We start from the raw sequence: 14,090 nt of genomic DNA, 5'->3' as shown, positions 1-14,090 counted from the left end.
GTAAGTGTGAATGTCATCTCATTTTGGTCTTGATTTGAATTCTCCTGATGGCTAATGATATTGGGCATCTTTCCATATGCTCACTGGCCATTTATATCTTCTTTAGAGAAATATCTACTCAGATCCTTTGCCCATTTCATAATTGGGTTATTTGTCCTTTTATAATTAAGTTGTAAGAATTCTTTATAAATTCTAGATATAAGTTCCTTATCAGATGAATGATTTAAAATTTGGTTAAGTGATTGGATAGACTGATAAAACCTATGATTTAGTTTTAGAGAAGAATAATTTCTCCTCACAGAGTTCAATCCAGATAGAAAAGAAGTACTTCGTTTTCATGAGGATGTTTTGCTAAAGATTTGAATTTTTTCAGTGCTTCAGCTAAAGGTTAAATCAAGTGAAATGTACGCGGTACTTTGATGTAGCTTTAAAAGTTCAGAGTGAAACAAGTGTGAAGTGATTTATTTCCTGTAATTGGTCATAAATTTACATAGAACCTCATATATTCCTAACCTCATCGCCATTGACATTAGAGTACCTTCTAAATAATGTTAATGGTTTCAATTTTATCAAGATGTGTCAGCTGCCAGGAAGAGGACAATGGCAGTTTCATTTTGTTTGTCCCACTATATACTGGATGAATCTAAGTATGCTATAGAAAGACTAAAAGTTCTTTGTAAATGACTTTTATTTTTTCCCTCTTTCTTCTTCCCTGGTAACAAAAGCACAGTATAAGTTTCTTCAATTCCACACTTTGCTTTGCACCTTTTTTCACCTATAAATGTGGGTACACTTTTTTTTTTGCTTATAAAAATGTGTTTTAACTATTGCATTTTATACATTTAACAGAAAATCTATAATTTTTTAACTTCAAGTGTTGCGTCTCCTTTTAAAAAATGACTTACTTAGCTTAAAGCCAAAAACATTTTAAGCATTGTCTACTTTATGTTATTTCAATAAAATTCTTGAATCTTTTAACTTAATTTGACTTTTAAGTACTGTAGGTCTGAATTTTGGCTCTTGTCTATATAACACAGTGGTCAAAAAGTCATGAACTCCAATTGGTCACTTTTATTGGGTTTCTATTCTGATTCACTGGAAATCTTTTGCTTTGTCTACTTATTGCTAGTTTTATTCTTTGTCATTTGTACAGTTTAGTTTTTAAAGAAGCTTATTATTGAGAATAAATTTAGCATATCATTTTCCATTTACGTTTATTTTAAATTTTGAAAACTGAAAAAACTATTAAGACTATTATATAAATAATCCAACAAAATTACTGATTAAACTTTGGAGGAAAAACTAATAAAGTCTCTAGAAAGTTAAAAATAAAACACTGTGTGATCATTGGACTTTATGTCCATCTTCCCATGCAAAGTGTAATGTACAGTAATTTAAAGTTTTTAATATTGTACACCACTTACAGGAATGTTACATTTGTCTTTAAAAGCTGTAGCTCTATGTTTTACAAAGATTGATTATACAAACCCAAATGCACAAATAGGAGCTTTGATAATCTGATATGACTCAGTCTTGGAAACTTACTGCAACTGTTTTGCAGTTCACTCGGTGTCACATGACTCACTTCAATGGTTTAAACCCTGTCTAGTAGTGATCAAAGTTCATTTGGTTAGGGGTTTTTTTGGTGTGTGGATGACTTTTTTCCACTTTGTTGTGGATTGATTGTCTTTCAGAATACTCAGTGCAGTCCTTCTTCTTCTTTTGAATCTCAGAAAGTGGTAGTTGCCTGCACAGTTCAACCTCCAATCACGCACACGGGGAAAAATTTTTAGCTTGAAATAATATGCATGGAAGCACTTTTAACTGTAAGGCATCATATAAATATAGGGGTTTATTATTAATTCTATTACCTCTACATTTTAAAATTGAGGAAGAATAACCTGTCGTGTCTCTTTAAAATCAACTGTAAAAATCAACCCTAACTTCTTCAAATTACCGGTATTCTATAATATGCTGGAAGAAAGCAAATACATAGAGAACATGGTGTGTCCTCTGTCCACATATACACTAGCCCAGATGATCAAATTTTCTTAGCACAGATTTCTCTATTATTTATTAAGAAATTATGTTTAAAGACTACAAATCTCTAAAACTGTGACACTTCTCTGTTTTACAAAAGAAACTTCTCTCTTAACCTTTAGTGGTTTATCTAATGAAGTAGATTCACCAAAAAATTTTAAAATGTATCCTTAATGATTATGAAGTCCTCTGGGGCTTCAGAATATTCATCCCTGCAGGTTCTCCCAGCTTTAAAATTTTTATGAAAATTTTTATGTGAAATAGCTGTAACGCTTTTTAATACTCTTCTTTAGTGTTTGAATTTTTACTGTCATGCAGTTAGAAACTCTGCTGTTTCCTGTCAAAACCTACGTTCATCAGACTATGAACATGACAGTTTCCTGTTTTCTTATTAACTATACTGCATTTTGTGCTTTATTCTTTATAAGTTATATAATATCTTAGCTTATCACTTTCCTTTTCTAGTTACTAAATGCTTTCTTAGGTCATTATTGTTAAATATATTCAGAGAAATCCTAAATATCTAATCTCTTTGTTGATAGTAAGAGGTTAAGATTTTGTTAACTTTTTAAGTCGTAATGAGTATCTTAGATGTCATAAGTACTATTTAAATAATTTGTACATGTTGCTCTTTTTACTCTGTCTCTTAATGCATAACATGATGAAGCAGTGCACATCAGGTAAGAAAACAGTACGTTATTTGGGTCTTGTATGTTACCACTCCCTCTTGTCTGCTTATTGATATTCTCATTCAACATGTAAAGGGATGGGATGAATAATCAGCACTTCTGGGCTTTTCTCAAGAATCCTGCTGCCTTTTCAGTGTAGTTCATCGACATTTCTTAAGTGCCTACTCTTGTCTAGTCAGAATGCTAAGTTCTAGGATACAAAAATGATTAAGAAACAATCCCCACAATCACGAGCTAACGGAAGAGATAGAATATATGTACAGCAACCAGTCATTCCGTATTTTTCCAAACAGTGCTGATTTTAAATATTTAGGGGGCTGGCCCCATGGCTGAGTGGTTAAGTTCACGCACTCCACTGCAGCAGCCCAGGGTTTCACCTGTTCTGATCCTGGGCGCGGACCTAGCACGGCTCATCAGGCCATGCTGAGGTGGCGTCCCACATAGCACAACTAGAAGGACCTACAACTAGAATACACAAATGTACACTGGGGGGCCTTGGAGAGGAGGGGGAAAAAAAGATTGGCAAGAGATGTTAGCGCAGGGTCCATCTTAAGAAAAAAAAATTATAAAATAAATAAGTAAAGAGATGTTTAATTGCAGTGTTAAATCATAATTTGGAAAAAACGTATCTATAGACAATACACTCATATATATGTTTGTATATGTGTCAGTCGGTATAATATTAAAGTATGGAAACATTTATGCCTATTAATTATTCTTATTAATTATTAAAATATAAAATGATAATGGTTTATAAAAATGCTAATATTTTAAAATATTAATATCAAAATAATACTGGAAAACAAAAAAGAAATACTTTTAAAAGTAAAGCAAGCAGTTTTAATCTTTTTATTTTGTTAGTAGATTATTTGGGGGTTTTGTTCTGAGTGTAACTACTTTATTATCAAAATAGTCAAGCTACAAATAAATTTGGAAGCATATTTGGAAGGTTTTATTGATGACCTTATTTTTGGAATACACCTAAACAATAATTGAAATCAAGAAACTCAATATGCACACTGGTAAATGTTTGTTTTTAGATTTATACCCTACCTTGTTCCCCAAAGATTTTGAGGCAGTTTGCATGAATACATATAATACAAAAATAACCAAATATTAGGTTAATTAAACCAAATGAAATTACTGATACTTTCTTTGCTGTACTGTACTTTCATTTACAAAAAACAGCAATATCATATGGTTCAATCAGATAGTTAAAAGAATTAGTTCTAAGGCAAAATCAGTAAAATCAGAGTTAATACTAGCATACAAAAGATGCATCCAGTATCAGAGTGGGCCACATATTTGGGAGCCAGAGCAAAGCAGGGAATGTGATATATTGAAGATTTGTGGTGTCTAATAAAAGACAAAACCAAACCAGTTACTCTTTTCCTTTCTTAAATTTGAAATAAATTTCTTTTATGAGTCTACATGTGGGACAGGAAAATGTACAGAACAGGAAAGTGTTAGGCTAACGGCCTAACATCTAAGTAAGGGCAATTTTGTAATGGCCTAAAACAGTGGAGTCCAAATACATAACTTAGTGATCACCTGCTTAGGTCCAAAGGTAAAATTTAGAAATACTCATAGAAGAATGAATGGCAATTGCATGTCTTTCCAGCAATCTTCCCTGGATATTATTTCTTAGGCTTTTATTTAATAGACATTTTTATTTAAGTATAAGATATGTACAGAAAAATGCACAAATCATAAGTGTCTAGCTTGATGAGTTATCACAAATGAACATGCCCGTTTACCAACCACGCAGGTCAAGAACTAGAACATTGCCAGCATTTTAGAAGCTTCCTCATCATTCCTGCCACTTAGTACCCACTCTCATCTCCTCACTGTCCTGAATTCTAGCATCACGAATTAGGTCTGCCTGGTTTTTAAGTTTATACTAATGAAATCATACAGAATGAATTAGTTTGTGTTGGCTTTCTTTTGCCCAACACGTGAGATTTATCCCTGTTGTTCGATGTAGCAGTAGTCTGTTCATTCATTTTTGTTACTAGAGAGTATCTCCTTGTATGAATATACCATAATTTGTTCATTCATTCTACTGTTTATTTGGGTTATTTCCATTTGGGGTTATTATGAATAAAATTGCTGTGAACACTGTTATAAATGTTTTTTAGTGTATTATCCTTATTTCTATTGTTCATATACTTAGGAATGGGTTTGCTGAGTGGGTATTATTTATTGTTCAAACCAGGACAATTTTGAGAATGAAAATAGGACACTATTAACAATTGTGCTGTGACAACAAGCAAAAGCCAGGACTGTCCCAAGCAAATTATAATGTATGGTTATTCTAGGTATAGGGTATGTAGATGTTCAACTTTAGTAAATAGTGCCAAACCAGTTTCAAAAGTGCTTTACCAATTTACGCTTCTACTACCAGTTTACAAGAGTTACTATTCCATGTTTTCACTAACATGATTAGATAGCTTAAAATTCAATGTTATGTTTTCTAATAAGAACCTGGAATGAAGTTATGTGGTATGATCAGTTAAGGGATCATTAATTTGCTTTGACAACCAACCTGGCAGAAGGTAAGGCAGAAACTCTGGCAAAAATTAAGGATCTTATATTACAACACTTTGGAAAGTGGTTTTGCAACATCTACTAGAGCTTAACACGCATATTCTCTGTGACTCAGCAATTACTCTCCTGGGTATATACTCAAGAGAAATGAGTGCTTATATCCATCAAAAAACAATATTTAAGAATATTCATAGCAGCATTATATGTAATTGGCTACAGACACCCCAGATGGCCATTGGCAGTAGAATGGATAAATAAATTATGATATAGTCACATAATGGAATACTACACTGCACTGGAAAAAGTGAAATACTGCTATACATGCCACCCTGCATGAATCTCACAGACATATTGTTGAATAACAGGAGCCAGACACAAATGACTACATCCCATATGATTCTTTAAGTCCAAGAATAGGCAAAACTATTCCATAGTGATAGATATCAGAATAATGGCTACCTTTGAGGGAATGTAGGGTAATCCCTGGGAGAAGAGAGGACACAAGGGGGCCTGCTGGGGTGCTGGAAACATTCTATATCTTGATCTGGGTGATAGTTATATGGGCATATACCCAAGTAAAAATTTATCAACCTGTACACTTAAAATCGGTATACTTTACTGTGTTTTATCTTACTTTTTAAAAACATGAGCCTAAACATTGTCTTGAAAAAGACATACTCTCCAAATTTCCTCAAGCAGTTTTGAGAGTATAGCATTGTGGCCATAGAAAAATACCATAGAACATCTAATTTTTTAAATTTGGTAGACTTTATTTTAGGGAACAGTCTTAGGTTTACAGAAAACTTGAACAGAAAGTGGAGAGATATACCCCTTCAATGCCTTCCCCCACTTTCCCCTGTTGTTAACATCTTGTGTTAGTGTCATACATAAGTTACAACTGATGAGCCAATATTGATATATTATTAACCAAAGTCCATATTTACATTAGGGTTTACTCTTTGTCTTGTACATTCTGTGGGTTTTTACAAATGTATAACAACACGTATCTGCCATTGCAGTATCATACAGAATAATTGCGCTGCCTAACAACCCCGTGCTCCACCTATTTATTCCTGCTCTCCTTTCGAACTTCTGGCAACCACTGGTCTACTTACTGTCTCCATAATTTTGCCTTCTCTAAAATGTCACATAGTTGGAATCATACAGTATGTAGGCTTTTCAGATTGACTTCTTTGACTTTAGCAAACATGCACTTAATATTCTTCCATGTCACTCCCCTAATCCCAACACCCCTAGCAGCCTAATACGAAACTGCTTAGCCGTTCTTCAGACCTCCCATGCTCTCTCTTGCCTTCATACTTTGATCACATGCTTCATCTCTCTATTGGGACTTTTCAGATGTGTGACACCACATGATACTTTCTAACCAGAAAGAATGATTGGTACAGACTTAATCATTCAGAGAGAAACCAGGGCCCTACTCAAATACGTGGAAAGGGCTCCACTCTTTAGAAAGCTTTATTTCATTCGTGTGTGTGTGTGTGTGTGTGTTTGTGTGTTTGTGTTTTAAAGCTCCTGAGTTTCCCTAGAGATGGTCTTTGAAACCTGTCTAAAACTAGAGTGCAATTACAGTAAAACTTTTCTAGAGCTCTCATGGGAGAGCCTAGATCCGAAAGAAGCAGTAGGCTGACGGTAATGGCACCAATGCCTGATGAGCTAATCATAGGGGATGTTTTTTAAAATTCCGGCAGCAGTACCTAATCGTTTTTAATACATGAAATTCCAAACATAGAAATTTAAAATTTAATTAAAAATTTTTAACTTTATACTGCAAAAATCAGCCTAAAATTACTAATCTAGACAAGAAACATCAAGATGTATTAGAAGCATTTTATCAGCATAGCACTGTCATCAGCACCAATTGTGAACTGAGTCGTATCTTACTATAACAAAATGCCTCCTCACGTCCCCTAACAAATGAACACACACACACACACACTCACCCATGTGTGTCTCTCTCATATGACTTTGAGTTGTTGTATTAAGAAGTAGGTTTTCCATCAAGGCCTGTAAGCTTAGGGTAGACATGTGGTCCTTTAAAAGATATAATTCATCCCCTGCATATGAAGCTGATCCTCTGAGTAAAATTTGAGCTTGAAGACTAACATTTGATAGGAGGAAGAGAAGACTCTGACTTTGTTTTATTCACCCGCATGTTCTCTCACTTGGATATCGACTGGGACATTGAGACATCTAAAATTGGATGGTACTCCTCGGTGATGAATCCCATGAAACACTTACCCCCTGGAGCCTAGACTTGAAACTAGATGGTGAGGCTGTTTGTAAACCCCAAAGAATAAGTCATGACTTAAAATATTTACTGGCTTCGTGATTCTTTCCATTTTGATTTGCTTTTTTTCACCTATTTGGTTTTGTGTCCACATTTAGGCCATTGTATTTTTAAAATATGACAGTGACCAGTATGATGATGGCAGTGATAAATAAACAAGAAATCCTTAATCCAAATTTATTTACCCTTATGAAATTTTCTTAACGTGATCCTAACATAGTAAATCCCTAAATATAGTCCATTTAGAGCAATATTTCTCAAAATGTGATATGGATCACCCACTTCAGAATCTCCTAGTGTACTTGTTTAAAATACAGATTCCTGAGCCCCACCTGCTGAATCCACATATCTCAGAGTAGGACCCAGGAACCTGTATATTTTTGAAATAATAATCCCAGGTGGTTCTTATACGTAACATAATTTATTAATTGCTCGTCTAGAGAATTAGAAAGTCAGAAGGATGCTCTTAACATCACTAACATTCTCACAGAAGTAAGGACTCGAGAGTGACTCACTGAGTCAAATAGCCAGTGTGATCATTTCTCTGGTAGTTGTGGCTGTTTTAGGAGATACTGTGTAGAAAATGGCAAATCTGATTAATACCTAAAATAAGTTATTTTTAAATGTTATTGAAACCAGAAGACATTCATTAGAAGGGAACATTTATAGCACAATAAGCTTGTCTTTACTTATTTACATAGTCATGTTTGGGGATAAAATAGTCTGAAGGACAGAATTAGATTATGTATTGTATTTTTCTAAAAGATCTTCTGGTTTAACAGGCCAAAGGTATTTAAAAACCCTTTTTCATTTACTTCCAAATAGTCCAGGGTTGGAGGGATGGGATGTTACATTGAAGCAAAAGTGGCTGTAATTAGATGCTCGTTACAGCTAGGTGATGACAACATAGGAGTGTACTAAATTACTCTCTATATTTTAAAAAATATTCCATAATAAAAAATCTTAAACTTTTTATTTTCCAATTGGCAAAAATGGGGGGGGGGGGAGGGGAGTGGTGTGAGGTTGTAGGAAAACCCAAACTTTTCAGGCAGTGTTTTGAGAATGTAAATTAACACCACCTTTCTGGAGGACAGCTTAAACATAGAAGTCAAGGTCCTTAAGAACGCTGAAACTTAGCACTGTATTTTGTACTTCTGGCTGTGTGTCTTAAAGAAATAATCAGGCAACTCTGCAGAGCCGTGTGTTCAAAGATGTTCATGGGAGTGCTGTTTATAACAGTGAGGCAGCGGAAGCCTCAATTTCCCAACAAAAGGATTGGTTAAACAGATCATGATACATTCCTAAGTGAGATACCATGCAGCCGTCAAAAGATTACGGCACTGAGAAGTACGCGTAATATGTTGTTAAGTGAAAAAGCAGGTTATAGAACAGTATACTTAGTGGCCAATCCATTTTTGAAAAGTACATCAGGTTAGAAAAATCGTCTTGAAAGATACATTAAAATGTTAATGGGATTATCTCAGGATTGTGTGTTGTGGAATTGCTTTATTTTCTAAATTACCTTAGTTGATATGTTGCTTATGTAGTATGTACATGATAAAACTAGAATTATATCGAAGATAGTTTTTTGACAGTTTTTTATGCCTTCAAGGTCTCTGTGAAAATGCCCACACAAAAAGAAGTACAAGAAATCACTGATAATTTTGTGACAATATTTGTTTATGATTTAGCATCGGTCTTTGATATTGCTCAGTAATTGGACAGGCTGCTTCTAAAACAAAAAGAAAATTGGGAGACTGGCTGTCTCTACAACCTTGACCTGATAGAATTAAATTAAAAATTAGAGTTGGTAACACCACACTCCTGATACTGGGACCTGTAGGGGATAGGACTGAGGGAGCAGGAAGGACTCCCCAGCTTTGACTTCATCCCTTTTTTATTGTTGAATTTTAGATGAAGCATATATTTTCTCTTTTCTGAAGTGTTTTTAATTTTTAAAAACTTTTACAATTATGCACATCATTTGAAGAGTCAGAGCTAATTAAAAGACTTTTGCAAAAAACAGTGTTAGACTCCACTTTTGCTGTTCCTTAGAGGCTACTGTTTTCATCTTGATTTTTCAGTTTTAGGCTCAATCTGTTGGCTTCTTGACATGGAGAAGGATTTCTCTCTTTTTCATTCTCTCCACCCTCACCATGAACACAAACTTTTCATCCCTGCCTCCAATTAATATAATTTTGTTTACATTAGTGTTCAAGATCTGCATCATTAGTTTACGTTTACATCTTTAGGTCTACGAATGCCATTCACGGCAGAACATCCAGCATACAGGTGCTTACGCTGCAGCCTCTCAGGCCTCTCCTCTGGATTGGAGACCAAGGATAGGCCTGGGAAGTCTTATTTTTCACAAGTTTCCAAGATGTTCTTATCAAGAAAGTTTGAAAAACAGTGTTTGGGGAGGCAGGTTGTTTGTTTTTCTGGCTCTAGTTTATTTTAAACAGCTTTATTGAGATAAAATTTACATATCATAAAGTTCTTCTATTTTAAGTGTAAAATTCAATGGCTTTTAATGTATTTAAGGACTTGTGCAACCATAACCACAGTCTAATTTTGGAATATTTTCTATCACCCCAGAAGAAACCTCATGTCCATTTTCAGTCACTCCCTTTCTCCTCCCCTCTCCCCCAGTCCTGGGCAGCCACCCATCTACTTTCTGATCTATAGACTTGCCTGTTCTGGACGTTTCATATAAATGAAATCATGCAATATATTGTCTGTTGAATTTGGCTTCTTTGACTCAGCTTAATGTGTCTGAGATTCATCCATGTGTCAGTACTTCATTTCTTTTTATTGCCAAATAGCATTCAACTGCATGGAAACAGTGTCTTAATGTGATTATTTTACCTGCATGCATTTACTTGAATGATTATCTTAGTTTTTTCATTTTCTTGGTGTGTTCTCTTATGTGTAACTCTCTTCTAGTACCATGTAAATCTCCTGTTATGTGTTAATCTCTCCTGTTCAAACAATTTAGGTATACTATTAATTTTACCTTCTTGAAATCTTTCCTCTGACCTGTTCCAGTCAACTTCAGTGAGGACTGATGTCTCTAGGCCTCCTGCACCGCGTCATCTTGGGAGCTTTTTTTGTCATCCTAGTGTTCTTTTTGCCTCACTTTTGTATTGGACTTCCTTTTTCCTGGATCAAAAAAAAAAAAGGATGTCTCTTTCTTTCTTGATATGCTTCATTTTGGTGGAGCATATCACTTACCTTTCTGAAAGAAAAACATTTATGGGAGATAAATTATAAAAAGGTTTTATCTGATTCCAGTTCTCATAGTTGACCCAAAAGAGGTTTTCTTTTTGTTTGTCTTTTTAAGTTTTTGCAGCTTTTAACTCATATTTTAGCCTTATATTTAATCGGTAGTTGGAGTGGGTATAAAAAAATTTTTAAGATAATTATGGTTTTTTAAAATGTAATTTAGAGAGGCTGGCTTGATGGCATAGTGGTTAAGTTCATGTGCTCTGCTTGGGCAGCCAGGCGTTCACATGTTCGGATCCTGTGTGTGGACCTACACACCACTCATCAAGCCATGCTCTGGTGGCATCCCACATACAAAATAGAGGAAGATTGACACAGATGTTAGCTCAGGGCCAATCTTCCTCACCAAAAAAGAAATGTAGGTTAGAAATTATTTTTTCTCAGAATTCTCAAGGCACTGCTCTCTTGTCTTTACAGTTGAGAAGTCTGATACCATTCTGATTCTTTTGTGTAAAACGTGTTTTTCTTTTCAACCAGATGCTTTATGTTTTCTTTTTTCCCATTGTCCTGAGATTTCATTGGGATATATCATAGTCTAGGTCTACTTTTCTCCATTGTCCTAGACACTTGATAGGCTTTTTCGGTCTCAAAACTCATGCCTTTCAGTTTAGAGAAATTCACGTCTAAGACCTCTTTTTTAGAGTATCCCATTCTTTTTACATGAATGCAGTATCTTCAGAGGGAATAAATGATTTTTTTTTAAGCTTTCATCTCCCCAGAGAGTCTGTTTCCTCCTAGTTGCCTTTTTTCTGGCTTCTCTTAGATGCTTTTCTCAGATGTCTGATAAGTTTGACTCTCTGCTTAAACTTTAACACTGGAGAACTTAAAAAGCTGACAGGAAGTTCTGAATGCCTGGGTAGGGTTCTCTGACTATGACTGTCATTGTAGGGTAATATAGCTGAGCTCCTTCTTTGGAGAATCCCAAGATTCACCAGAGAAGAATTCCTTTACTTAAAATTCTGGAGTGTCCCGGTGGCTCTGTTTGCTTGGTGAAGCTCGAAAGTGCTTCCAGGCACGTTCAGTGACTTTAAAACCTATGTCTAATTTCATCTGGAAAAATAATCCTTTTTTTTCTTTTCCATGATATGAGTATAGACTGGCAGTTCACAATTAAAGTTTTTGTTGTTGTTGTTGTTGTTAGTGTAATGAAGATATTCCCATAGTATTTAACCAAAAATTAGAAGCGACAATGGGCCTCAAAAGGGTATGCTAAAGTATGCGCGTGTACTTTTCGAGACAGTCAGTAGCTTTTGTCAGATTCCTGATCCTGTGATTGACCCAAACAAACCATTGCCTAGCGTAGTGGTCCTTACCCTGAGATGTGCAACAAAGTTATTCAGCTTTTTTGAATATTTATATTCCTAGACCCTACCCTTATACCAGGAGACGTTTCAGGAAAAGACATTTAAACAGACCGCGCCTTGTGGAGTTGTGATGGTGGAGTTGGCTGGGAACAGCTTGGTTATACTCCTGAAACATGGGGTCCATTTGAATGTGCTAGACACACAGGCAGGTGTTCACAGGTCAGAAGCACTGTTGTCTTGAATAATTGAGAGTTCTAGTTCAGGTAAATCACCTCCTTTCTCACTCAGCCCCATTTGGTTTGAACAGAGGAGCCGCTACCACAGTGATTCTCAAAATGAGTCTATAAAACTCTCCTGAAATGCTTGTAAAAAACATAGATTCTAGGGTTTCACTCTCAGGATTTTGATTCCTTAGATCTGGGGAGCAGTTCTACATTTTTGGTAGACATCCTTGGTTATCCTAATGCAGATGATCAGTGGACCATATTTTGAGACATGCTAATGTAAGTTGCTACCAATGATATCCCTGAAAGTTTTTGTGGGGAGGTTAGGTTGAGAAGGTTAATTGTCTGCTTTTTGTTGTAGTTTAAATATACTTGGCTCCTAAAAAATCTAGTAATAAGGATAAGCAGTACAGCTCTTAGATCCAGGCAACCAAGGCTTTGCACTTCAGAGGGCCCAGCTCTGGTCTTCTTCCAGCCGAACCCCTCTTCACAGGAGTCCCAGAGCACATCCCCTCCTGAAGTCCAGCCCCTTCTAGCCCACATTCTGGAATCGGTCCCCTGGAAGTCCTTGCCCAAATGTCCACATTCGGGGCCTGCACTGGCCTCTTCACTCTGAGAATCTGTACGCAACTCCTAGGTCCAGGAGATAACTCAGGGACAGCTTCAGTTTTACCAGATAGTCCCTTACCTTCACCTTTTTCTTCTTTCCACCAAAGAATTCCTCTATGCCTTCGTTATTCTATGTTAGCAATTCTCAAAGAAGCGTTAACTGCATCTCCTTTGACGTTGAGGGAAGGACCCCTCAACCTGTAGTTGGTTTTATATTGTATTTGAAGTCACTTACTACATCTGATATGAGGCTGCAGCATTTTAATTACAATAAATTTTGTTAGAGCAAAGGAAAGCTACAGCTTTCCAAACAATTGGGAAGTTGTGGTTCTTCTGCCATGCTCCTCCTTTATAACAGCCAGGAAGAAGGAAGACACGTGTTCCATATTATTTCTTCAAAAGGGCCTGGGGAAAAGAGAGAAAGGAAGAGATTAACTGACTTAATTTAACACTTGGAGCTATAAATCATGTGTTGCAATATGGTGATAGGATGTTGCATCAGAACGTGGCAGTTGTAGTAATGCAGTGGGTATCACAACCGTGGGGAGGTGTCTGTGGTGTTCTGTGCCCTTGCCCTAAAGATCCAATTCCAGGTGTATGTCTCTTCTCTGCCAAGGAGGAAGGTGTTATTTAAGTTACATTGTACCTCACTATAATTTTGTTCTCTTGGCCTAGGGCACAGGAATTTCTTTATGGTTAAAGGTTTTGCCCAAGGCAGACATCGTGCTACTGAGTCCCAGCATCCTTCTTGTTTCCCATTGTCTCATTCCAACAAGGAAGTGCTAAGGTTTCTTCACTTCTTGGAAGTCTGTAGGAAAAGCTGGGAGGTATTATGGCAAAGCTGTAATGTCTTTACTCTCAGAACCGTTAGTTTTGAAAGTGTATGTAATATTTCCTGAATATTTCACATTGCCTTTATCTCAAGATTTGAAAGATGGTAAGAGACCGGGAATTTGTCCCTGAGAAACAAAATTGAAGGTTGAGAGTAATAAGGGTAGGACACATGGAGTATATTTCAGCAAAATTCTTGATAGTCAAGATAGATTTTGGTAGTTAACTGCTTTTTATTGTTGTCTTGGATTTC

The 14,090-nt window shown here is 35.9% G+C and overlaps 1 protein-coding gene across 9 annotated transcripts in view; it reads left to right on the top strand.

Annotated features, from left to right (window-relative positions):
- EVI5 (ecotropic viral integration site 5) overlaps positions 1 to 14,090 on the top strand; it is a 217,276-nt gene that overhangs the window by 196,704 nt on the left and 6,482 nt on the right. The gene's annotated exons all lie outside the window — the stretch shown is intronic.

The sequence above is a fragment of the Equus asinus genome, chromosome 16 (genome assembly GCF_041296235.1).
Source record: "Equus asinus isolate D_3611 breed Donkey chromosome 16, EquAss-T2T_v2, whole genome shotgun sequence".
NCBI lineage: Eukaryota > Metazoa > Chordata > Mammalia > Perissodactyla > Equidae > Equus > Equus asinus.
Note: the sequence above shows the minus strand (reverse complement) of the source record. Positions and strands in the feature narration are given on the sequence as shown.